Raw genomic sequence first — 24,477 nt, forward strand, 5'->3', positions numbered from 1 at the left:
TATGTTGTTTTCACAGATCACGATCATGGAAGTCATGGGGAGCCCTCTGTGCTTGGCAATTCTGAAAACCAGGTCTAGTCACTGTAGGTGGGAATTGCATGAACCTGGCACTCAAAATCCCCTCTACATTGCGAGTGGGTGAATCTACACATGTGATTACTGCAGAGCTGACTAGTTCCACAGTAAAGTGTCACTGTGTACACATGTGCCTGTATTAGGGCACAGTAAATTAACTAACTCCGCTGTAGGATAGTACTGTCCGGGACAAGTACTACTCTACAGTGGAGTCATTTAGTGTGCACATGTAGACAGTGAACAGGGCTGGCCAAGACATAAGGGTGCTACAGTGTGGGGGCTGCCTGCAGCTAGCCCCCACACTGTAGCATCCTTGTGCCCCAGCCAGCCCCTTTGGTGCCCACCTGTTACTACCACCTGGAGTGCAGAGCTGACTCCCCTGCCAGCCTGTGGCTGCTCCGCCCTGGCTCAACACATAAAGATGCTGTGTCTGGGAGAAGCTGACTCAAACACAACTGCACCAGAGTTTATTGCTCCGTGCTAATTGCACATGTAGATGCACCCAGTGAGACTATAAAGTGCCTCCTACTACATTCTCCTTTGGTTGTCCCACTCCTTCTGGTTGTCTCATTTCCTTCTAGGGGATTTAAAAAGACTCTGAATCCAACTGCTCCTCACAGTCTGGGTGGTACAAAGGAGAGTCTGACCTTCCCCCTTCCTGGAGGCAAAGTAAATTCCCCTTCTTTAGCTGTTGCATATCCTTTATTTCCTTCTTACTGGCAGGGTTGGGGAAGGAGGCTGTAGGACTTCTCTCCCTCACATATAAAATAAAAGCAATTATCATAATAAAATAAGATAAATATCTTGTGCACACCCACTGGCACCCACACACAAACTCTAGCTAAAGACAGAGATAGAAAGATAGAAAGCTAAAAATGAAAGGGAGGGAGTGGAAGGTGATAATGGAATTGGGTATGGAATGAGAAAGAAGGCAGAATGAATCACTTGGAGAGAGGGAATGAGTGAATGAAGGGTAGATGAAGCGAGCAAAGATGGAGTAAACATTTGGATGGAGAGAATGGCAGGGGAAGAACTGGGCTCTTTAGGATTTTAACTTGAACTCTGCCATTTTTTCCACCCACAGGAAAAAATGAAAGAGCTGGGAGACTGGAGGACAGTTTTAAAAATAGTATCTTAACTTCTCTCTGTGCTTGAGTTTCCTTATTTCATAGGATGATGTCTATTTAGGGGTCAATTCACTATTATGTGTAAGGTGCCTCATAGCTTCAAAATATTAAGACACAGAATTGAAATTAAGTTATCTGTTTCCACACTGTTTTGTAACATTTTGCTTCACTACAGATTTGGGGGACACCTCCATCACTCGCATCCCATTTAGCATACTGTATGCCTAAGTCAGAAAACCATGACATGAATGGAAGACAGGGCCCCTCAATATAGCAGTCCTGAAACCTCTTGCACTGTCATTGTTACAATACTGGCAGCCAGCTAGGAGTGGAATGAAAAATAATGTATTTTAAAAGCCTTTAAGACTGTCTTAATGGCCTTCCTAGCCTTCCCTTTCTATTTATTCTTTCATGTTTGTTTTGGCATTTTACCCAATCTTATTCTTAAAACCACACAGGCATACCTCTCTTTTTTCAGAAAAAAATCTTTCTCCCCTATAGATACTATAATCCAAACAACCACATTTCCATAATTCAATTGACTCATCTCTTCTCCCTGCACCCTTCCTTGCTCAAACTTACTTTTCTTACTGTGTCCTCTGAATGTAACTCTCTCATTATTCAAAAGTGTGTCATTGTCTTCACCTTGCACATACTCTATTTTCCTTTTCTTGGCAAAACTAAAGAAAAACATCTTTAACTTCCCTGTCCTCATTTTTTCTTTGCTCTAGAGTGGCATTTGTTATCGTTAACTATGATGTTTTTTTCCTTACACACCTGAAACAGTCTTCAGAACCCTGCACTCCTCCTGTCCTTTCTAGAAATCCAGTCATTTCTGTTTTACAACGGACATACCTCTACTTTTAGATATCAGAATTAAAGTATACCCGAGGGTTCAGAGATGAAGCATTCTGTGGAATATTGTATGAACAATACAGAATAAAAATTACTATATAAATAGGTCTGGATAGATCATCAAACCTATAATAACCATAAACAAGAAGGAATCTGAGTGCAGACACACAGGTTTTATTTCACAATCAGAATGTCTGCAAGTATGTTGTTTTCACTATAAAATCAATATCACTGTTATTAATCTTAAAATAGCATTATCAAAGATTTTTTTAAAAACCTATCAAAATGAAGGAGCTAATAGATAAATGCACTGATTTTTAATACAAAGTTGTTTCATGATTTCCATAAAATCCCTGTTTTTCAGTGTTTGAGAAACTGGTCTTAAATAAGCAATGCAGACTACACTTGGCACAGAAGATCTCAGCCTGGGAATACTTTCTTGTCATAAACAAATTTTCAAAACAAATGAAAGCTGAGCCACTTTCCTGTGGCAAGGAGTGCAAAAGACATTTCTAATGCTTGTTAGGAGTGCTGAAGCAGAAATAGCTTTTGATTTTTAAAAATAAACAACTTGGCAAGTGATAAGTCAATAGTCCAATTCCTTTGGGAATACTGAAAAATGTTAAACAAACAAGAATGTGACTTAGCAACCTTCTCCTTTTTAAAATATCTTTTGATTTCTTGAGCATAGAGTTATTTTTATTCATGGGATTTTCAGTTATTTGCATTTTCCAATTGATATTTAAGACAGTTTTAGCACACTACTTGCCACACTGTACCTAACGTGTCAAAAATGTAAATACGGTTTGGAAGTGATGGTATCTAGAATTAATGACTTGAACAATGACACACACAACCCTAATTATTACCTTAATAAGCAACACAAGTTACAACATGTATATGATGAATTTAAGCAATAAACCATACTAAGTAAAGCTTTGTATGTGATAGCATATTTCTGGTCTTTGGGGCCATTGTACATGTTTGCACCACAGTGCCAGGCACTTCTAAAAGTATCCGGTGCTGAGGCATATACAGTTGTATAAGAGCTGAGAAAATGGCGGCAGCATGCTTTTTTGAACTAAAACACAATGGTGTTTTAGTTCAAAAGCACACCACCGCCATTTTCTGCGTGCTGATGCACATTTCACCACTTATACAACTACATGTAATGCAGCGCAGCGCACGTTCAGCTCACGTGCAGAGCAGACTCGATTAATCAGGTCTGCTTCAATGTGCTGGATCTCTGGCATGTCAAAGCACAAAAATGTATGCGTATAAATGCCCTCAGTGACTTCATGACTTCAGGATATGGAAAACGGCGGTGAGAGGCATGTTATTTCCATATCTGAGGTGATGTTCACCTGAATGAATGTTTCCCTACCTGAGTTAATGTTTGTAGCAATAATTAAAAAGTCTGCAGGGCTGTGAAATAGGAACTATGTTAAAAGGAGCAACTGACAGGTAGCAGAATTGCAAAAGAAAGGCTAGCTTGATTAGTGGAACCTCAAAACCATTAACAAAGAAGAAAGGGTTGTTAACACCTGTCGAATGCAGAGTTCGGAAGGAATCAGGTAGACTATAACGAGACATGAAGTCAAGTGATTCCTTCACTGCTGCCTGAATAGAAATACTGCTGCCATAGCCAGGCAGTTTTAAACTTTGGATAGACCAGAAATCAAAGGGGGATGCAACTGCACCACACCCCTTCCACCTTGAACAGGTGTAAATTATTGAAATAATAAACAACTCTGTTCCTACCCAAGAAGAAATGGACTTCATCCCCCTCTTCCTTAACCAGGCTCCTTCTCTGAAACTAACAAGGGTATAAAGCAGAACACTATTTTAGGGATATATGTTGTAGCCATGTTGGTCTAAAAGGCAAAAGCAGTCAGAACTCTTGTGGTACAGGTGATATCTTTTATTAGACCACCTAGACAGCTACAAAAAAAATTCTTTATTTGCAAGCTTTCAGGCTCAAATGCCCTTCTGCTGGCAAAGGAGAATGCAAAGATTGTAACAATTTCTCCCAGGTAGAAATGATTGCACAAGAGAACTGGGGGGTGGTATAAGTTCTCTTGGGTGGGAAAGTTCTTTTTAAAAAAAAGCTGATCTCCAAGTATGCAAATTACCTTTGAGTAAGGGTTGGAACAGTTTGTTTACCTCAAAGTTGTCTGATGGCAAGCAAGATGGTGAATTTCGCTTCTTTCTTGTTAAGTTGGTTCATAGTGCACAGGAGAACTGGTCAATGGAATGGTTCTCCTGGGTAGGGAAGTTTACTTGTGGAGAAGCTGCTGTGTAAGTATGATATCATAACTAGTCGTTTTGAAATGAAAACTTCACAATTTATCAAGAAGCAAAATTCAACCCCCTGAGACCTGGAAGGAAACACCCTGCTTCAGTCCTTTGTTCGAGCCTAATATGCACACGAGCAGAGCAGATTCTCCACAACTGAATTTTCCTTCCCAACTCTTACTCCAGCCTAATTTGCATACTCATAGAACAGCTTTTTTTTTAAAAGAACTTTCCCATCCAGGAGAATTTATAACATCCTCCAGTTCTCCTGTGTAATATGAAGTTTCATTTCTACCCAGAAGAAATTTTACAATCATTGCATTCTCCTTTGCCTGAGGAAGGGCATTTGAGCCTGAAAGTTTGCAAATAAAGAATTTTTTTTTTTTTTTGCAACTGCCTAGCTGGTCTAATAAAAGATATCACCTCTACCACAAGAGTTCTGAACACTATTTTAGATGCTTAAGTAAGCAGGTATGATTCTGGATAAATCCAGGATAGAAAGTGCCATTTTTCAATGTCCAGCGCAGAATTATGCTTTAGAAAATTTGAAAGTGGACCTCTGAGCTATATAGAACAATAATGGTAGTTCTTGAGGAAGTACAACAATCTACTGTGATAAAGAAATTCTGCAATCATCAGAGATGTGCAAAGATATTGTATGAAATCAGGAGGCACATTAGCAGCTGGAAGCTCTTTGACTAATTAGTCTCTAGTCTTTGTGAGAGAAGTGAAGGTAGACGCTGATGAAATAAAGCTTAGAAGAATGTCCTTAGTTATAAGAGTATATAAGAACAGGGCAGGAGTTGACAGTTGTCATAAGGAGCACTTCACCTTAGCCAGAAGCAAGAAATGGGAAGGCTTACTAGCAGCTGTAACATGAGTTACTGGTGGCTGAGAGAAAAGAATCAGTGGATATGCTAGACAGAGAAAGGGAAATAAATGTTTTCAGACATTTGGGGAATAAGTTGGGGTGAGAAGTATCAGCAGAGTTTCTGAGTGGCTGGTGGATGTGTACTTTGAAACTTTTGTGGTTTGGTGAAGGTGATTAAGCCTTTTTTGATTTGAGGTGCAACAGGCAGACTAATGTTTTAGACGAGGAGGCACTGTGTGCATTGGTCAGCATGAGTATGGTTGTTTCCTTAGGCATAACCAAGGCAGAAGTAGCACGGTGTCACAAACTCAACATACACTGGGGTGCTCACACGTTTTTCTTGAGTTTGTTTCCTGAGTGTGCTTTACTGATATGGCTTGTGTACGTCTCAATGTCAAGCTGTATTTAGCCTTATTTTCCTTGTTTATAGGAATTGTGGTATTTGTTATAAATATTATTTTGATACCATTTTTACATTTTACGCAATGATGGTTAGTAGGGCAGTGATTAACTTAAGCATTTCTCACCTATTCGCATGTTGGAAAAGTAATCCTTGAGAATTAGCTCCTACCATGAGTTTGTTTACTCATCAAATAGGCCAGTGTGGATGTGATTGAGATATGTGAGCTAGACCCTTCCAGACAAGCTTGAATTTATATTTTAAAATAAGAGACCTGTAAAAATAAGACCTGGTTATTCAGGCAAGGACATTTCTCTCATTGAGGAAATTAAGTGACAGAAACTATCCTTGGGATATTTCTGAAAGGATGCAAATATTCTCCTGGTCATAATCATATCAGAAAAGAAACTTGTAGTCTGGTAAAACGCACTTTAGGGGCAGGAAGCTATAGGCATAGTATGGGCTGCACATGAATCCAGTAGATAATGTAAACAGGCAGATAAAAAACATACTTAAGCCTTGCCAAGAGAGCAGATCTTTGTCTTTCATTTCCCTCAACCTATGGGAAGGTTTTGGGCCCTCATCCACTGACATGAGTATTCTGGCTGACAAAGAAGTGGCAGGAGGCTCTGGCAGAAAGGATGGGGCAGAAGCTGTAAAATGAAGGGTAAATCCACATTACTACTTGGATGTCTTCTTTTGTTGAAGCAAAAGCACCACTAGTCAGGGAAGCGACCTCTGGAGCAGCTCAGTCTTTTCTCAGGTCAACCAGCAAACAGCAGGAAGAGTTTTGGGGCTGAAGGGAATACCTGAAGGTGCAAAAGAACCCTGGGATTATCTCAAAGACTCACCTGACCACATCCAGGGCCAGGGTATGTTACACAAGGAATAATAACTGTTTCAGGAATATTAACTGTTATAGTCTTGTGGGTATCTCCAAATTACTTTAGTAGCAATATGTCTGAGCTTTAGAAAAAAACTACTGAAGATGAAAAAATTCTTTCTTAACATGTTTACAATAACAGAATTTAAAAGTCACTTTACATCTCCGGGCTATATTGAACCTTATTTAATATTTATATTATAGTAACACAGGGAAGCCACTCAAGATCATTATGTTTCATTATGTTAAGTGCTTTATGAAGTCACACTGTTTAGGGCTGCATGCAATCCAGTATAGTATCCACACTGTGAACTGTATACAATCATACAGGAATCCCCACTATATTGTTTTAAGATTATCTGGTCTTTTTAAAAATTACTGCATGTTTGCATAATGCCTCTCATCATTAATATGTGGTTTGGTCTTCCTAGTAAGTGATTCACAGCTGAGTACACTGGTGGTAATAATGTTCACCAAATTTATAGGAAAAAAAAGACATCTGGCCTGATCTTTAGATCAGGACTTTCATCTCCCATGGTCTTCAGTGGAAAACGGTGAACCTAACCACCTGGAAAAAGAAACCAGACAACAATCTCCCCCACTCCCCTCCTGCCCTTCCATAAAAACATATAAGCTGTGAAATCAGAATTGAAAACTAAAGATTTCAATATGGAACAGCGGCAAAAAAAAGCCTAAAATGTTTCCTTGGTGAGATTACTTTATAGTCATTTAAAATAAATAGGTAAAATGAAAAATGAAAATAGACTGAAGACACAAGTAATACGCTATTATGTGTTTTTTCCTAGCAAGCTGCTGCTATGCATAGATTAGATATATGCCTACAAGGCAAGAGAAAAAAAAAACTGTCTATAATTGTAAATATAATACTCTTGTGTTTTTATTATATGCTATTTGTCAACTACTATTAAAATTCCCTCACACAAAACTAATATTTATTCTTCCATTATTTCTGAGTTGGCATCAAACGGCACTGCATCCTTGGAAAACAGAATATACAGCAAGACTACCATGTCTCGCCTCATGCACATGTGAAATGTGAGCTGTTCTCCATTTGTTGGGAATATAACCCAAGGATGGGGTCATTAGATTGTTTTGTTGTTTTTTTTTAACTACAAGCTAATTTTTTATGCTTCTGTTCTACAGTAATGCAGTTCTGACATATGCAGGGGGTGCACTGCTTCATTCTTGGGTTATTTTATTTAAAAAGTGAAGAGACATCATCTTAGTACTGGTAATTTGTTGAGGAGAGGCAGAGTATATACAAGAAAATGAAACTGCAGAACATTTGCCTGCCTTGTAATGAATCTCCAGGTCCTAGGCAATTGCAATTACAGTACCCTTCTACAGCAGGAGCTCCTGTTATTATTGATATATTTTAGTGTTCACACCATTTAGAGAGGTGTGATAGTACAAGGGCAAGGTAGGCTGGATTGAAAGAGTGGGAGGAAAGCCTACAACTCCTGGTAGGCTTCACTGCTTCAAGGTCATAAAGGACTTCACAATGTAAGTTATGGGTCAAGATTAGTTAAGGTGTTGAACAGGCTGCCTTGAAATCTGGGCCCTCTTCTCACACCTCTAATTGCGCTGAAAAAAAGCTATATATGGTATGTTATATGTGGAATGGATAGTGACAATTGTAGTTAAGATATCCTAACACCTCCTATTATAAGACTGTTTTAGGAACTTTTCCAGGCTTTAACCATTTAGGCAGAATTTTTCCATCCTGAGTTTTTGCTGCAGGTTGGCTTCTTTTCTCAGTCTGTTTTTCTATTTTTAAAGCTCAGCAAAAATTTAAAGAACAGTTGAATCATTTCTGAGAACAAGGTTAGGGGAAAATGTTGTTTTGGTGCAATTTATTAAAAGCATACTTTTTTGTTGAGAGAGTCTAGAGCCTCCATGGTCTGAAGCAGAAAATTGACATTTCACAGAGTGCTTGCTCCAAGCTCAAAGTAATCATTTGCTGCCTTTGTGAAAGTCCACCCAAATCTGTCTGCATGCATCATGAGCCTCTGAAGATTCTCATATCACATCCCCAGTGAAGTCCTTTTAGAGCGTAGCAAAAAAATGTTTTGTGGATTCCACGCACAGTGGGTATGCCTTGATTTTACCAAATTCCATGCCAAACCACATGCTTCATCTCTTGACCATGAACTACCCAATGGCTGAGCAGGATAATATTTGCAATTGCTTTTTCCAACAACCATGGTGCTGAACACTAGAGATTGCTTCTCCCATGTGACCCTACTTCAGGTGTCATGGATGAAAAGAAGGAAGCATCCTGACTTGATTAAAAAGAAGTGATGATCAGGGAGATGCAGGCTGAGGGAATAGGAGATGGGAGGAGTATATTAGAAGGGACATGGAAATTAAGGGAGGCATGCTGGTGGGGGGACATGTTAAGACACAAATAAGGCAGGCTACAGAGAACAAAAGCAGAATGGTCTGCAGCTGCTAGAGTACTCACAAGAATTCCTCAGTCCTAACGTTGCTAGCAAATATTTGAGGAACTTACTAACACAGAGTGGGCACATCTACACGTGCTATTAACGCGTAGCAATAAACATTGGCACATCTTGCACCAGAATTTATTGCTCCTGGGCACCACATTTGAACATGCACCCAGAACCACAGCACGTTGAGTTGGGTTGGAGTGGCCCCGGCTAGAAGAAGACCCAGGGGGTTAGCCTGCCAGCCCAGGGCTACTCTGACCCAGCTCAACATATGGCAGAGGGGCTGGCTGGAGCATGAAGGTGCTCCCATGTGAGACTAGCTGGCAGGTAGCCCCCACACTGAAGCACCCTCGTGCACCAGCCAGCCCCACCAACATCTACACGTGCATTGCCGCCGAGTAAAAAACTCCACTGTAGGATAGTACTTGTGTTTACAAGTACTAACCTACTGCAGAGTTAATTAGTTTACTCTGTCCTAATAACATTGCACATGTAGACACCAAGACATTTACTGCAGAGCTAATTCAGCAACTTTGCAGTAAACTTCTCATGTAGACATGCTGTGTGTGTCTTATACTCCCCTGTCTGGCACTAATGGACAATTCCAGCTATCTGGTATACCATTAACTCAAAAGGAAGATGCTTATACTGTGAATCTAAAAGTTCCACCTCTTCTGTTCATCTAGGTCTGCCTCTGCTAAAAAGTGTCTGAGACCTTGGGCAAGTTACATAAACAAAAATATTCACCCACATGGGTGGCTACTGTGTATTCCCTATTTTCTCAGTCCATATTAAGACTACTGGGATGAGATTTGCAGAAATTCAAAGCACTCGCTTCTGCAGCTTGGAATCAGTGAACATAGTGCCTTAAACATACTGCTAAAAAATGCCAAGTACTTAAAAATATCATAGCCCAAGCTGAACATCTAAATTAGCAATGATTCAGGCCTTAATCTCTCTGTGTCGAAGTTCCCTTTCTGCAAAGTGGGAATAACATTGTTTCCTTTATTCCACCCTTTCTCTGCCTCATCTGTTTAGATGGTGAGTATTAGAAGGCCGGGAATTTATTAGTGTATAATGCCTAAGACTAAAGCTAGTACTACAAGTCACTTCTGTAAAAAAACATTCTAAGACAGGCATTTTAAAGTAGAGTCCAAAGTCAACCCTGGTATGACTATACTAAATTAAATGACATTATACCACAGTAAAATTTTCTCAATATATTTAGCTGTTTATATCTATCTATCTATCTATCTATCTATCTATCTATCTATCTACCTACCTACCTTCCTACCTAAACACACACACATACATAAAAACCCTTTAAAATTTGCTATTCCTTTTCTTTTTGTAGCCCTTATCTTAGCTTTAGAATATTGGACATGCACAGATAAGGCTTCCAAGCCTACATATTTAGACAGATACACAGATAAGAAAACACAGTTAAGGTGATTTAGCATTACTGAAGCATTTAGCTTAAGCTTTACAAGTGCTTCCAAAGTATGGAGGAATCATTAAAATCTTTGCATTTTTTTTTTCCTTTTCTTAAAAAATTAGCAGCAGAGCAATTAGAAAAAACCCCAAACACCACCAGTTCAAGTATAACAAACGAGAAACCCAGAACAGAAACATTAAGACATGGTCCTTATTACTCTTTTGCACTCCATACACATTTTTTGTTGTTGAATGCAAATGTTCATGTTTTACTGTTTGTATTATTTTAGCTATGCCATAAAATATACAGGATATGCAACCATAGAAAATTTATGTGGCAAAATCTTTGAATCTTTTCTATTCCTTTGTTTCTAAGTGCTTGATTTCTCCCCCTTATATGCAAGGGTGTGAGCAATCTTGAGGCCCTTTTACATATCAGCTGCTAAAAAGAGACAGATTACAGTACATATTATTGTGGCTACTTACTGGCCATTACCTTATTTAAATGAAAAACCCAGATGTAGACTGTGAAAGTCCTAAGGGAAAATGCAAACCTGTAGAAAGATTACATTGCCTTCTTTTCAAAACCTGCCTATTTTACTTGTATTGCTGAAGTCTTGGGAACAGGTATAAACTCATAAAAACTAGGGCGTGTTAATTTACCCTCTTTTGTAAGGAAAGCTGTCTGTCATCTTTATTCAAGTCTTGGGCTTTTCATCAGAGACTTCTCATCCCACACAGGTGGGGACAATTTGGGACGAACATACAGAACAGTTTCTCTTAAAATACGGTAATGTATTCTACTTTTTAGAAGATAATATGGAACAATGCAAATACAAAAGGAAACTTTCTTTGATTGTTCATAACCATATCCACATGGGTTTCCTGCTTCTCCCAATGCATGACCCTGCAAATAATTGCCACAAAGATAGCTGAGAGTCAAGTACAAAATACATTTTAAAGCAATAGTGCCCAACCTTTTCAGCCTGTAGCCTAGATGAGGGTGCCAGGTCTAACCATAGGCTGGATCCAGAATGTTGTACTTCCCAGATGGGGCCCAATCCAGCCACAAGGAAATGATGTAGCTATTGCAACAGAGTAGCAACTACATCTAGCCCTGGCCAGGCAGTTCCTAGGCCCCCTCTCAACCCAGCCATGTGGGGCCATGGCTCCCACAAAACTGGCCCAACTGGAGCTGATCCAGCTATGTGGGGTTTGAAAATTTGGTACCAGTGTTAACTGCCACCACTCTCCCACTGCCAAATTTCCAGACCTGTGGGCCAGATTACCTGGCTCTGTGGGCCAGGTGTGGTTCACAGGCTGGGGCTTGTGCACCACTGTTTTAAAGGCTGCCTGGTTGACTGAGGGGGGTTTTCTTTTGATCTCATTTTCTACTTCCCTTTGGTTATGAACCAATGTTGCATTTGTGCCAGGAGAATCCATTTTCTTGCAGAAAAAATTGCAATCGTTCAGACATCCATTTCTGCAATCCCAGGACAAACCTCAAAATGGTTTGTGGCATAAGATCTCCTAACAGTTTGTCCTGGGACATCATAAGGTGATTTGAATGGGTGTCATGGGACTTCATCATTGGATCAATGGGTTCAATGGGAAAAAGGGCAACTAGAAGGGCAACATGTGTATACCCCAATCCCATGATGCTTCTGTTCCAGGATAAACACAGACACAACTGGTCCCAGGACAAATGCAACATCTGTTTGTAGCTTTTGTGATGGAACCCATTTTCTAGATTACCAATTGAATATGTCTAAATAAACTGGTACAAATACAGTGCCATTCATTTTGGGGAGGAAGATCAATCACCAATGTATCTCCAGATCAAGAGAACAAGATGTGTTTGCAATAGAGATGTTGGGCCACATGAAAATTCCACCACCTGCCCAAGACAAAAATGAGAATCTTTCCTCTCAAACAGAACTGGAGTCAAACGTTTTTGTTTTGTTCTTTAACAACATAGTTATACTTAAGTGTAAGGTCAGTGAGACAATGAAATAAGCTTCTTAGGGAAGTCGCCAAATTTCCTTTCTTTAAAAGTTTTCAAGAAGACAATGGATAGGTTGGTATGGGATGGTGCAGGAAGAACACATCCAGAACAGAATCAGGGGGCTATGAAGGGGCCATAGGGGCGCTTTCAAATCTATGATTCTACAGATTTCTCTAGTTCACTACTTTTTTATTTTATTCTACCAAAATTATTTAATCTTCTAATAACTTTGAACCATCTATTAGTTCTAGACAAGACATGGATTCATTTGAAATAGTAACTTATAAAGCAACTGATGTGCTGATGCACGTGTATAAACTGTTACAATTATGGACACTATACTTCTAATCCAACTACAGACAATACCTTAACTAGAAGAGTCCCCTAGAATATGTAAAGCCTTGAGTAATAAAAGCTAAAATCCTTCAAAAAATTGAGAAATGTTAGTCCCAGAGGTGCAAAATCAATCTTGCTGAGTATCATAAAGCTTCACTGTGCTAACTTATGACAATGCATACATAATACATTTGCATAAAAGCCATCCACAAGAGAAAGGGATCTTCTGTCATCATTGGACACTTCTTACAAATGGGGGGATAAGAGGAAAGGAAGGAGGAGTGGGTGTTATATATACAAACTTCGAATATCATCAAAATTTCTATGTTTCTTCATGATTCTTTAGTTACTGTTTCCCAATCGAACTTGTGTCCCTATTGGTGTATCACTAAGGATATAAAAAAACCCAGTGTTCTCACATGCATACAAATTAATTATTTCATTCCCCCTGGAGGGCAGTGCACAATTTTTTTTAATGCAGGGAAAAACCTTCATACTTGCTTATGATGGCACCATGTAGAAGGCTAATGCTTGCACAAAACATTTATGAAAATTAATACTGATCTTCTTATACTGTCTGCAACTGCTTTGTGATTCCTCTGCTTGCAAACTAAATTTATCTTCAAGCTAAAGGTTGCTTCTGCAAAGGATTGCTACTAAAACTCATCATGGAAACCTGATTACCATTTGCCACAAGGTGCTAATGAATATCAAACTGGAACAGTGGAGAAGGAAAATTGGTCCTACAAACAGCAAGTGAAAAAAACTCCAAAGACGATTAAAAGTGTCAGAAATTCCAGGTCCACTGCAGACCTAAGAGCAAGAAACTGTTATTTAGCTTTGCGGCAGTTGTAGTTCTTCAGTGTGAGTTATGTATGTGTCTGTGACTACACAGTTGGTAAGTTGCAGTGCTGAGTGCATTTGAGATAGATTTTCTGGCCAGCAGAGTCCACTGGGGCAGTGCCCATGCTCTGAATGTCCTTGTGCTTCCTAATCAAGAGCAGACAGGTGGAGCAAACCCCATCTCCCCTTTGCTATATGGAATCTCTGTGGCAATTGGCTTCACAGGAGAGGGAGGGTGGGATGTGTAATGTGTGCCTGGATAACATCTTGTACAACCACAGGTAACATAAATGAAAGCAACCTTTTTTCCTTGAAGCTTGACCACATAAGTGTCCCACTGTCGGTCACTCCTGAGCCGTGAGCCTTTTCTTCTAGTGTCTACAGAAATGGTGACTGTGGTACAGCCCTGCCCAAATTCCTACCCTCTCTGGAGACATCAATAACAGACTGTTTAGCAAATATATGGATGGAAGGCCATGCTGCTACATCATAAATTCCCATGACTGTCAAGCCTCTAAAAAAAACAACAACAACAAAACACTAAAAACCCTACTCAACCAGTTTGAGCCCTTGTTGTAATGGCCATTTACTCTCAATGATGGGACCATACCAGCCAACACATAGCATACATTGATACAGATTGAAATTCCATTAGAGTTTATTTGGGTTGAAGTATAGTCTGGACTTTAATACATTCACCATACACTATGGGAAGTCTGGGAAACCTTCCAAAATGACTGAATAGAAGGGAAGCACTCTATGGCTGTTTTTCTTTGACTCACTTGTGAATAATTTTGGACAAAATACTGACAAATTTAATGATGAGATTGAAATGAGACTACTTTTAATAAGAATTTGAGTTGAGTTTTCAAGTGTACCAAAGTGATTGTAAAGTGATCACATCTGATAAGGCTTTGATTTGTATCATTCTCATTGGGAAGCAGGCATACATACTCGCACAAATCTGAGGGTTGGTCTTGAATCCTTAAAGCAGTACAATGCCTCACTTGCCACTGAACAAATTACACCCCTCAAAAGAAAAGCCTCCAATTGTTGTTTGTCCTTTCTTATGTATTCCAGACAGTGGAACCAAGGTGATCTGTGTACACTGTAATAACCATAGACCTGGGGGCCATGTATACAGCATCCAGGTGTACCTGAAAGGATGTTCCTGGGTTATGGCCACCAGGACTATTTATGCATTTTCTATTAAATAGTTACTAAATATGTTACAAATACAGCATTGGGACAGTGCACCAGAACACCATGACTCACTTCCTTTGGGAGTATCCTGCTCAGCTTTCTATAGAATTAGGTTTACACCTGCTTTCCTTTCCTCATGTCCCAGACATCTTGTGCTCTTTGTTGTCAGTGTGCCAGGTTCAACAAGAAGGTGGAAGGTGACCTCATCCCACATTGCCCATTGTCTGCTATTAGGGGACTCTCCAGGGAAGTGGGAAATGTGAAATAAAAAACCTGTCTGGCTGAGTGGGACCTAGAGCCTACGGGCACGTGTAGACGAAACAGGGGCCCTAAATTGAAGTGGTGGGTTTAAAAGAAACCACTTCAATTTAGGGGTGATTAAACCCCCGTGCCATGCATACACCCCGCTGACTTACCTGCCTCTCCGGCAGGGAGGTGAGGATGAGCTGCCAGCGGGCAGAGCAGTCGCTGGGCTGTGGGGGGGGAGCTGGCGCTTCCCTCTGTGGCAGTGGTGGTCCGTCTCCCCCCCCCCCCCCCCCCCGAGGTGGCACCCACCCACAGACACCTGGCTTGGGCAGTCCCGGGGGGCACCACAACCACAGAGGGAAGCACTGGGCTCCCAAGCTGCTCAGGCAGGCAGGCTCCAGGGGGTGGAAAAACAAAAAAGATCAGGCTTGCTGCTTTTCTTGCATGCAGCTGCTTTCCTGGGCTGCTGTCAAGCTGCCTGCAGGGCTTCCTGCAGAGCCACTGAGCTGCACGGCACCTGGTGCTTTTCTTCACGGCTGTAGGGGCAGCAGACAAACTCCTCAGAGGAGTTTTAGTTTGCTGCGCCTCAAGTCATTTAAGACGCATTATGCTGCTGAATTTTCTACTGCGGCTGGAATTAATATGCAATACACCGCCTAGGCATGCAAGCACTGACACCATTAAAGCAGTACAAAAGCCCACTTCAAAGTGTCATGCACGCATACCTCTTGCTTCATCTACACATGGCCCAAGGCTCCCACTGTCAACATATGTATCCTAACAACCGAATTACTGGCCAAAAGGTGGGTGGGCTGTCCCCTCCTCCTCTGGCTTTCAGCAATGGAGCCTATGCAGAGTTTTCAGCTTATGAATTCACATAAAAATGCCTAACCCAGCACTGCAAGGAATACCACAAATGCTATTTTACCCCAGAAGTGGGGCAAGGTTTCAGATACAAGCATTTTCTGTATTTCCTCTGGGCTGACCCATACACCCTCTGCATTGCATGCTGCTAGCTGCAAATCTCATTCAAAAGGACTGGGTCTCCTCCCAAGGTATGGTGACCTAGGATATAAAACTTGGTATCTTTGAATTCCACTCATTGGTAAACATCTACATTTCAAGTGAGATGATACACAGCATCACCCACACCTAGATGCCTTCTGGGATCTGTCCCCTGTTACACTTTGTATAAATAATTAAACATTTAGTGCAGGAGCTTGAAACTCAGGCACTTGTATCCCAAGGGAGTGGTCTGACAAGTTGGCTGACTCCCCCTTTGCTATTCCCCAGAAAGCCCCTCCTTACCTTTGAAACCTTTCCTCTTCAAAACCAGTACATTCCTATGAAACGTTTTGTTTGTGACGATTCAACATTACCTGATGAAAAATTAAATTTCATTGCAAATTTTTGAGCAACTATAAAACAAGTAAATACTTAATAGTAATGATAGCTTTAGCTTCTGTGACTCTTCCAGATTGTTTGCTTGTAATACAGATGAGGAAACCCCAAAAGCATTCTCTCACTTTTCCATCTGACAGGGCTGAAAGTATAAAGCTTGCACTGTATTACTTATCTGATATGTCAAGTTCCATTTCCCTTTCATTTGCTTCCCAATGAAGCAATGGAACAAATAAAACTTCACAGATGACACTTCCTTGCTGCTTCCAATATATTGCTCATCTGGATTCTAAAATGCATTCATTGAATGGATGTAATCTCCTCTCGTAACACTGACTCCTGTCACACATGTGCATATGTAAAGATATTCCTTAGTTAGCTGGAAAGCCCTGATCCAGCTCACATTTTCTAGGCTTCTACGCTCCTTGCTGCAAAGCTGGAAATTGAGCCCAGTTAGAACTGGAGCTTGGATCTCATTTCAGCCCTGCCATGGGATAGCTGTTCCAGAGCCTCAAACCTGGAAAAATCTGGGTCCCCAACAGCCTGCCAGGATCAAAGCAAGGTTCCCCCTGCGTTTGATTTGCCAGAAGTTCATCAAAACTTGTATTTTCCAGCCAGAACACATCAGGTACAACAAATCAGCATTTTCTGACAAAACAGTTTTATCAGAAAAGTTCTGACCAGCCCTAGTTCTCAGCTGCATGAGTCTGTTGTGTTCATAGTTTGCCCTTAAGTAAACTTACACAACCTTGCTCTCTTTAGTTCTCTCTGTTATAATTGTATTCTGAGACCCAGATACTTTGCTAAAAACTACTGAATGAAGAGTTTGGCTCTGCAAGTAGAACTTAGGATATATACAGACATTTGGGCAGGTTAGATCACTTTAAAACTGGTCACTCAATCAAGGTAAGTTAGGATGTGGGAGTGGGGGCTTCAGGCAATTTGGGGAAGCTAGCAGGGTCTGCAGGGGGCTTGGGAGGGATCAAAGGAGCTAGCAGGGTCTGCAGGGGAATTGATGGAGTGTGGGAGGGTTTGCTGGGATCAGGGGTCTAGAGAGGTCCATGGCGGGGGCCATGAGGGGATTGGGGAAGGGGTTGGCAGAACTAGAGAGGCTCTCTGATCCTGCCAAACACCCCTGGACAACCCCTTCCCCACCTCCAGCCACCATCAAACTACCCCTGATCTCAAACTGCTCCTGGGATTGGTTTTACCAGCATTCAGTGGTTCCAGAAGCCTAATTGAAGCAAGTCAGAGTGAGGGGAAGGGGCAGGCAGAATGGGGGGAAGAGTTGGCTGGTCCACATGGGGCCGGTATTTCCATCTGGGGGTAAGACGAGGGGCTGAAGGGCTAAAAATAGCTTGGTGCCAAGTTGATGGTGGGGGTGGCAGGAAAGGTGCAGGCCCAGGGCTGGGGCTGGAGCTGTTCTGGGAGTGTGTACAGAAGCCCAATTAGATCAGACTCACTGCCCTGATCTAAGTTAGACTACCTCCAAGGTACAGCTAATTTAGATCAGGTTGATTGTTTTCTTGACTGATCTAACCTACCAGGAACTTCTGTACAGTTTACACTTAGATTGGCCTAAGTGGGGGTCCAAGTGTCAGAGCCACACCTGGGCAAACTAAGTTAGATTGGGTAGCCATTTTTTACACAATCTAACCACCCCCTAACCTTCCTAAATGTCTGTACCTAGACTTAGATAACTGGACTGACACCTAAAAAGAAATGGAACTCACACTTCTAACTCTGGTTAGCTGTGATCTACACTGCTAACACAAACAATACACAGATAATAAACTTATTTTTGTCACTAGTGTTGGAACACTGCATGTTGCATATGCACAGGGTTTAGGTCTGTTGAGTAGGATGATACCATATTTACAGACACTTTTCAGAGACAAGCTGCACATTATGTGACACACAGCACCACGTACCACACAGTCTGTGGCTTCAGTTAGCTTTGACAAGCTGAACACTGACTCTCCATTCCTAGTATTAGGCACACTGGAGGACACGTTTATTCATACTCTGAATGACAGTGTGACCATTAGCCAGAAGAATCCCTGCTGTGGTTTGTCACTGTACTTAGAGAGATCCCAGTCTCACCATTGCTATCTCAACACCATGGTTTCCTGCCATGCAGCTAAGGTTAGTCATTATTATTTAGCTCTGCCTCTCAGTGCTGTTCAGGAACAGAGGGCTATACTGTCATACGATTGAGGATCAAGCTATTACAGCCAATGGGAGCTCTAGCTTGAGAGGTGCTGACCACCCAGAAATCCCAAAGTTGTGGCTGCTCAGAACCTTACAGGATAGAACCGTCATACTCTTTCTGTTTGACCTAAAAACCATTGGCCAATGGCAATGCCATGGCCCTGCCAAGGACTGAACAGCTTTATCTGCTGGCTTACTAGAAACTGCAAGTGATCAGTACCTTGAAGGTGCTGAGAATAATGCTGGCCTTAGCCATTAACAAGCAAGAAACCAAAAACTGAGCAATAGGAGTAATTAGTTATTTCTGAGCTCTGAAGAGGCTGAATAGAGACTAAAGTCCAATTCTGCTCTCACATTACTTTTTTACTAGTATAACAAGGCCAACTACAATGCAATTGCTGAATACTTTCACTGATACGAGAGATAACAGAATCAGAGTCTAGAAAGGAATCAAAGAGAAACGCTATGGCCACTGAGCAAAAGAGTTTCAATCCACAAGGAGTAATGGAACAAAAGCAGAAGTCACTGTGCATCTAAACAGCAAAATCAAAGCTCTCTTTCAGAGACTGAAATCACAAATATTTTTGGTTTTCTTCCTCATTGTATAACAGAGATTTAAAGTTCAGTTACTAAGCAGTCTTCTTTCATTACAAGCAACATACATTAGAAAGCATTTTTTGTCAAAAACAGACATCAAATAAGATTTTTTTTTGCACAATACTTTACCTAAATAGAGAATTCACTGGAAACTCTTTTGTAATAATATATATTGGAAAGGTATGCAAGAAAAATCCATATGCATGTCTCAAGAAAGTAAAATTTCCCACTAAATTCTGTTCTCTTCAACTTAAATCCAAACTAGCACTGTAGATTTTAATGGTGCTTGGCAACCTGCAGACACATCATTTTTACCGTAGCCTCACATTCTCAGAGCCTGTGATACAGATTTCCAGTGTGACCATCCAGTGGTTTGTTTAGGAATAAAAAGATTTGTTGCTATATAAAGAAAACTTACTTTATGGCCAAGAGATATTGTTGATGGTGAAGTGTTACAGTACTATTATTGCTTTGTTTCTTCAGAATTAAGGGAAAATAACTACTGGTGTGCATTTTGTTACTTTAATTTGAAATAAAAGAAAGTCATTTTTTCTATTTTTAGGGCTAATGATGAGATTTACAAGAGGACTCTACGGTAACAATTTACAGAAGCCTCGCCTAATGCTTTAAGCACCTGAAAGTACTCAGTGGTTTTACATGTTCACCAGAAAAAAATAGGCACCTAAACTTCAACTAGTATGTAAGGCAAAGGTATAGTCATTTTGGTGGATCAGAGCATTTATGCACCTGCCAAGCATAAGATAAATTGGGCATCTCTGTGAACAAGTGTCTGGAACAGTCCATCTTGGTGGTCCAAGCTATCAACACTGTATATATTTATTATCTAATGACTCTTTATAGAAAATAACAGGATAGGAGCAGGGATGAAAACCCTGGACCTCTGCTCTGCCTAAGAAGCCCCCTCATCTCTGGATAGGGAGTCATGTTTCCTCTTGTTACCTATCCTTTTAGCCCCACAACTCTCATACTCTTAGCTGTACAATATTCCAGCATCAAAAGGAGCGATAGACAGTGGTCCCAATCCAGCCAACAGCATGATGGATAGGTACTTTCCTAGGAGGTGGGAAGATATGGATCCAAATCCCCCCAGGCTAAGAAGAACCCAGGTCCTTCTGCTACCTGGACAAGTGCTCTAACCATTAAACTATTACGGAAAATGTAGGGAGCCACTCTACTGTCACCTCTTTCCCCTCCTGCAGCTGTGGAAACAAATAGAAGACCGAGTAAGGTGCCCACAAACAGAGAGAAAACTTAACTCATGGTGCTCTGGCATGGTGCCAGAAGACTGGGAAAGGGCCAATGTGGTTCCCATTTTCAAAAAAGGGAGGAAGGAGGACCCAGGAAACTATAGGCCTGTTAGTCTTACCTCGGTCCTGGATAAGCTTTTTGAGAGAGTTATCCTGGCACATGTCCGTGAGGGGCCAGCAGTGGAGATTATGCTTAGGGGCAACCAACACGGGTTCATTAGAGGCAGGTCCTGTCAGACCAACCTGGTGGCCTTCTATGACCAGGTCACAAAACCCTTAGACGCAGGTGTAGCACTGGACGTAGTCTTTCTGGACTTTAGAAAGGCCTTCAACATTGTCTCTCACCCCATTCTCATTAAAAAACTTGGGGACTGTGGCGTCGACACCTACACAGTAAAATGGGTCACTAGTTGGCTGGAGGGCCGCACCCAGACAGTGGTGGTGGATGGGTCTTATTTGACCTGGAGGGATGTGGGCCGTGGAGTTCCGCAGGGCTTGGTCCTTGGGCCCGCACTGTTCAACATCTTCATCAGCGACTTGGACGGGGCTGTAAAAAGCACCCTGTTCAAATTCGTAGATGACACTAAAATGTGGGGAGAAGTAGGCACACTAGAAGGGAGGAATAGGCTGCAATCGGACCTAGACAGGTTACAGGGGTGGGCGGATGAGAACAGGATGGGTTTCAACACTGACAAGTGCAAGGTGCTGCACCTGCAGAGGAAGAACCAGCAGCATACCTACAGGCTGGGGAACTCCCCTCTCGTCAGTGCAGAGGCAGAAAAGAATCTTGGAGTCATTATTGATGCCAAAACGAACATGGGCTGACAGTGTGGGGACGCGGTCAGGAAGGCCAACCATACCTTGTCATTCATCCACGGATGCATCTCAAGCAGGTCCAAGGAGGTGATCCTCCCCCTCTATGCGACACTGGTCAGGCCGCAGTTGGGGTACTGCATCCAGTTCTGGGCGCCGCACTTCAGGAGGGATGTGGAGAACATGGAGAGGGTCCAGAGAAGGGCCACTCACATGATCAGGGGGCAGCAGGGCAGGCCCTTCGAGGAGAGGTTAAGGGACCTGAACCTGTTCAGCCTCCACAAGAGGGGGATCTAGTGGCCTTTTACAAACTAGTCAGAGGGGACCAGCAGGCATTGAGAGAGTCCCTGTTCCCCCGAGCACTCCCAGGAGTGACAAGAAATAACAGTCACAAGCTGGCAGAGGGTAGATTCAGACTAGACATCAGGAGGTGCTACTTCACTGTCAGGGCAGCTTGGATCTGGAACCAACTTCCAAGAGAAGTGGTGCTGGCTTCTACCCTGGGGGGTTTTAAGACGAGGCTAGATGAACACCTTGCCGGGGTCATTTGACCCAGTACTCTTTCCTGCCATGGCAGGGAGTCGCACTTGATGATCTGCTCAGGTCCCCTCCAACCCTGCCAACTATGAAACTATGAAACTTGGCAGGGGGGCTTTGGGCTGTGTACCTTGGTCTGAAGGAGGGGTAAGATTTCAGACAAACCCTTCTCTTCAACTGCTCCTACTGGCTGGATGAGGGGTGGTTCTGAATTGGGTTCTGGATTGGGTCCCTCCCTACAGAGCTGAGTTGGGGCCTGGCCATGCCCCCTTCCCTCATATTGGGGCTGGGCCATACCCCTTCCTCCCTGTGGGGTTGGATTGGGCCAGGCTACCCCCCCCCCCAACATGGGGCTGGGTAAGCTCCTTTCCCCTATCGGGCTGTGTTGGGGCTGGTCTGCCCCCTGTCCACCTCCATGTGGCTAGATGGTGCCTGCCCAGGCACTGAATCAAGACCACCAACCGTGAATGGACCAAGCACTGCCAATTCAACCTACTAGGCAAAATGGTTGGGCACCACTCACCCAGATTAATCCTCCCTTCCTCAGTATGCTGGGCACTGTGCATCCCAGTCTTAGACACATGGGGCATTTATACATGTGCTCAGGGAGTTGGGGGGTGGGTGGGGAAGAAGCACTTTAAATAGAGCAGCTCTCAGAGCCACTCTAAAGCACCCAGGGTGTCTTGTATATCAGTGTTCTTGTGCTTAAAAATGGCAGTGGGGGCGCTTAACTAAAGCTTGTCGAATGAGCTTTAGTTAAAGCGCCCATGCTGTAATTTTTAAGTGCAAGGACACCAATACACGAGACGCTGGAGGCTGCTGGAGCACTGCAATTACCATGCTACAGCAGACTCTGTTAGTTGAGTTTGCTCTGACGTGCTGTAATTAAAGCATGTTGGAGCAGCCTTGCTTTATTTAAGGAACATAAGGACCTAAAGTCTATGAATTCCATTTCTGAAGCTGGTGCACCTAACTTTTGGGTGTGCGAACTCTCATCATCACCACGCTGAAACCCTGTTGTGAATTTCAATATAAAACAACTCAGGGACTTGGTTTTCTAAACGCTAGAGAGGAGACACTAAAAATACATGGCAAGCAGAAGAGGCTGATATGTGTACCCACCAAAGGTCTGATTTAATGAGAGCTGTGAATATCCAGAGCTTTTCCAAAAAGTCCAGCACCTCTCAGGTTTTAGTCTTTAAAAGAACATCTAAAATTTCAGCACTTTGGCATATGGTGATTGCATTTTTTTCTCTCTCCCTCAGTTTATAGGGCATCAGAAGAACATTTAGCCTGAAAAATCCAACATCTGGTCGTGCTGCCCTGTAAAACACATATTGTAGCCATAGAATATTTTTGCATCTTATTTCCTTTGTCCTCTAGTAAACAGTACAGACAGACAAGGCACTTGAACTGAATACCTTTGCCATAAATACATTAAAAATTAACAATAAAACTTAACTGTAGATTTATATGCAAAGGATTAGACAAAGTGGGAGGGGGATGAGGATTTGCAATCTTTTGTCTAGTGTACCCAAAGCCATAAGCCAAAGAAAATGAATATACACAATAGATAATTGTTTAAAATATTTTCTTGATGCTATCATTCTTTAAGAATCATCACATATTAGCTACTGTTCATGAAGGCTAGCACTAATCTGGGGGAGAAAGACTGTTATTATTATATACCAGTTTATTTGATGAGAACTGGCCAGGATGACTAATTTTCATAACATAGCAGCACAGAAAAAGAAATGGCTATTTCTTTAAGTTAATTCTTTTCTCTTTTTGTCTCCATCTGTTTTATTTATGGATGCAACACTTCAGCTCTGTGAAAGCAGGCAATCTGAGATGAGTGCCCTAGTCCAAAATACAAAATAAAGATAGCCTGTCAGACTTTTTTAATCCATAGGCAGAGGGGAGCAAACAGCGATGCATCTAGGGTGGGGAATAAGAAAGGACTAGGCCAACAGCATTTACTTGCTCCATTCCTAGGAGCCTGCAGCACTGCTCTGCCAGCACAATACAGAATTGAAGCCATGTATATGAAAGGAGGCAGTGCACTGAGGTTATGGATGAGCAGCAGCTGCTCTTCATGACATGTTTTCCTGGGGACTTGATGGACTCCAATCAGAAGGTTGAAAAGGCCCTTCTCATAAAGGCTTTGATGCCACAGTGGCACAGATCCCAGAACACATTGACAATCTTAACAATGATGAGTGATCTGTGGGGTTTGTAGGCTGCTCTCCCACTGCATTCAGTAACACTGGGAAACCCTCCTTTGGAATGGAAAATACAACTCTAATTTTCACTCAGTGAATCTAACAGTCTTAATAGTAAATATTCCCACTCTATGGGGTTTTATATGAGAAGGAAGAACTGAGGCAAGAGTTATATGATTTACCAAGGGAGATATACATTACATGATGCTCATTTAAATTATGGCAAAATTTGAAGAATAAATAATAGCCTCCAGTATGTGCTCTGAGTGGTGGAGAAATTAAGTATAATAGATGCGATGCCTGGAAAGATACACTGTTGTCCTATTTAATGGATCATATTTAAATGAAGTGTATTCAAACATGACTTAAGATTATTAGACATCT

At 41.8% G+C, this 24,477-nt stretch overlaps 1 protein-coding gene across 10 annotated transcripts in view; it reads right to left on the bottom strand.

Annotated features, from left to right (window-relative positions):
* The window catches only part of ENOX1 (ecto-NOX disulfide-thiol exchanger 1), a 541,543-nt gene that overhangs the window by 283,469 nt on the left and 233,597 nt on the right, over positions 1-24,477 (bottom strand). Inside the window, exon 1 of one of the 10 annotated variants that reach the window (XM_019500470.2) lies at positions 5,751-5,775. The exons of the other annotated variants lie outside the window; for them this stretch is intronic. The gene's annotated coding sequence lies outside the window, so the exon portion shown is untranslated. Of the gene's footprint in view, positions 1-5,750; positions 5,776-24,477 lie in introns of those variants that run through there. 10 annotated transcript variants of the gene reach the window in all.

This window comes from Alligator mississippiensis, chromosome 1 (assembly GCF_030867095.1).
Source record: "Alligator mississippiensis isolate rAllMis1 chromosome 1, rAllMis1, whole genome shotgun sequence".
Taxonomy (NCBI): domain Eukaryota; kingdom Metazoa; phylum Chordata; order Crocodylia; family Alligatoridae; genus Alligator; species Alligator mississippiensis.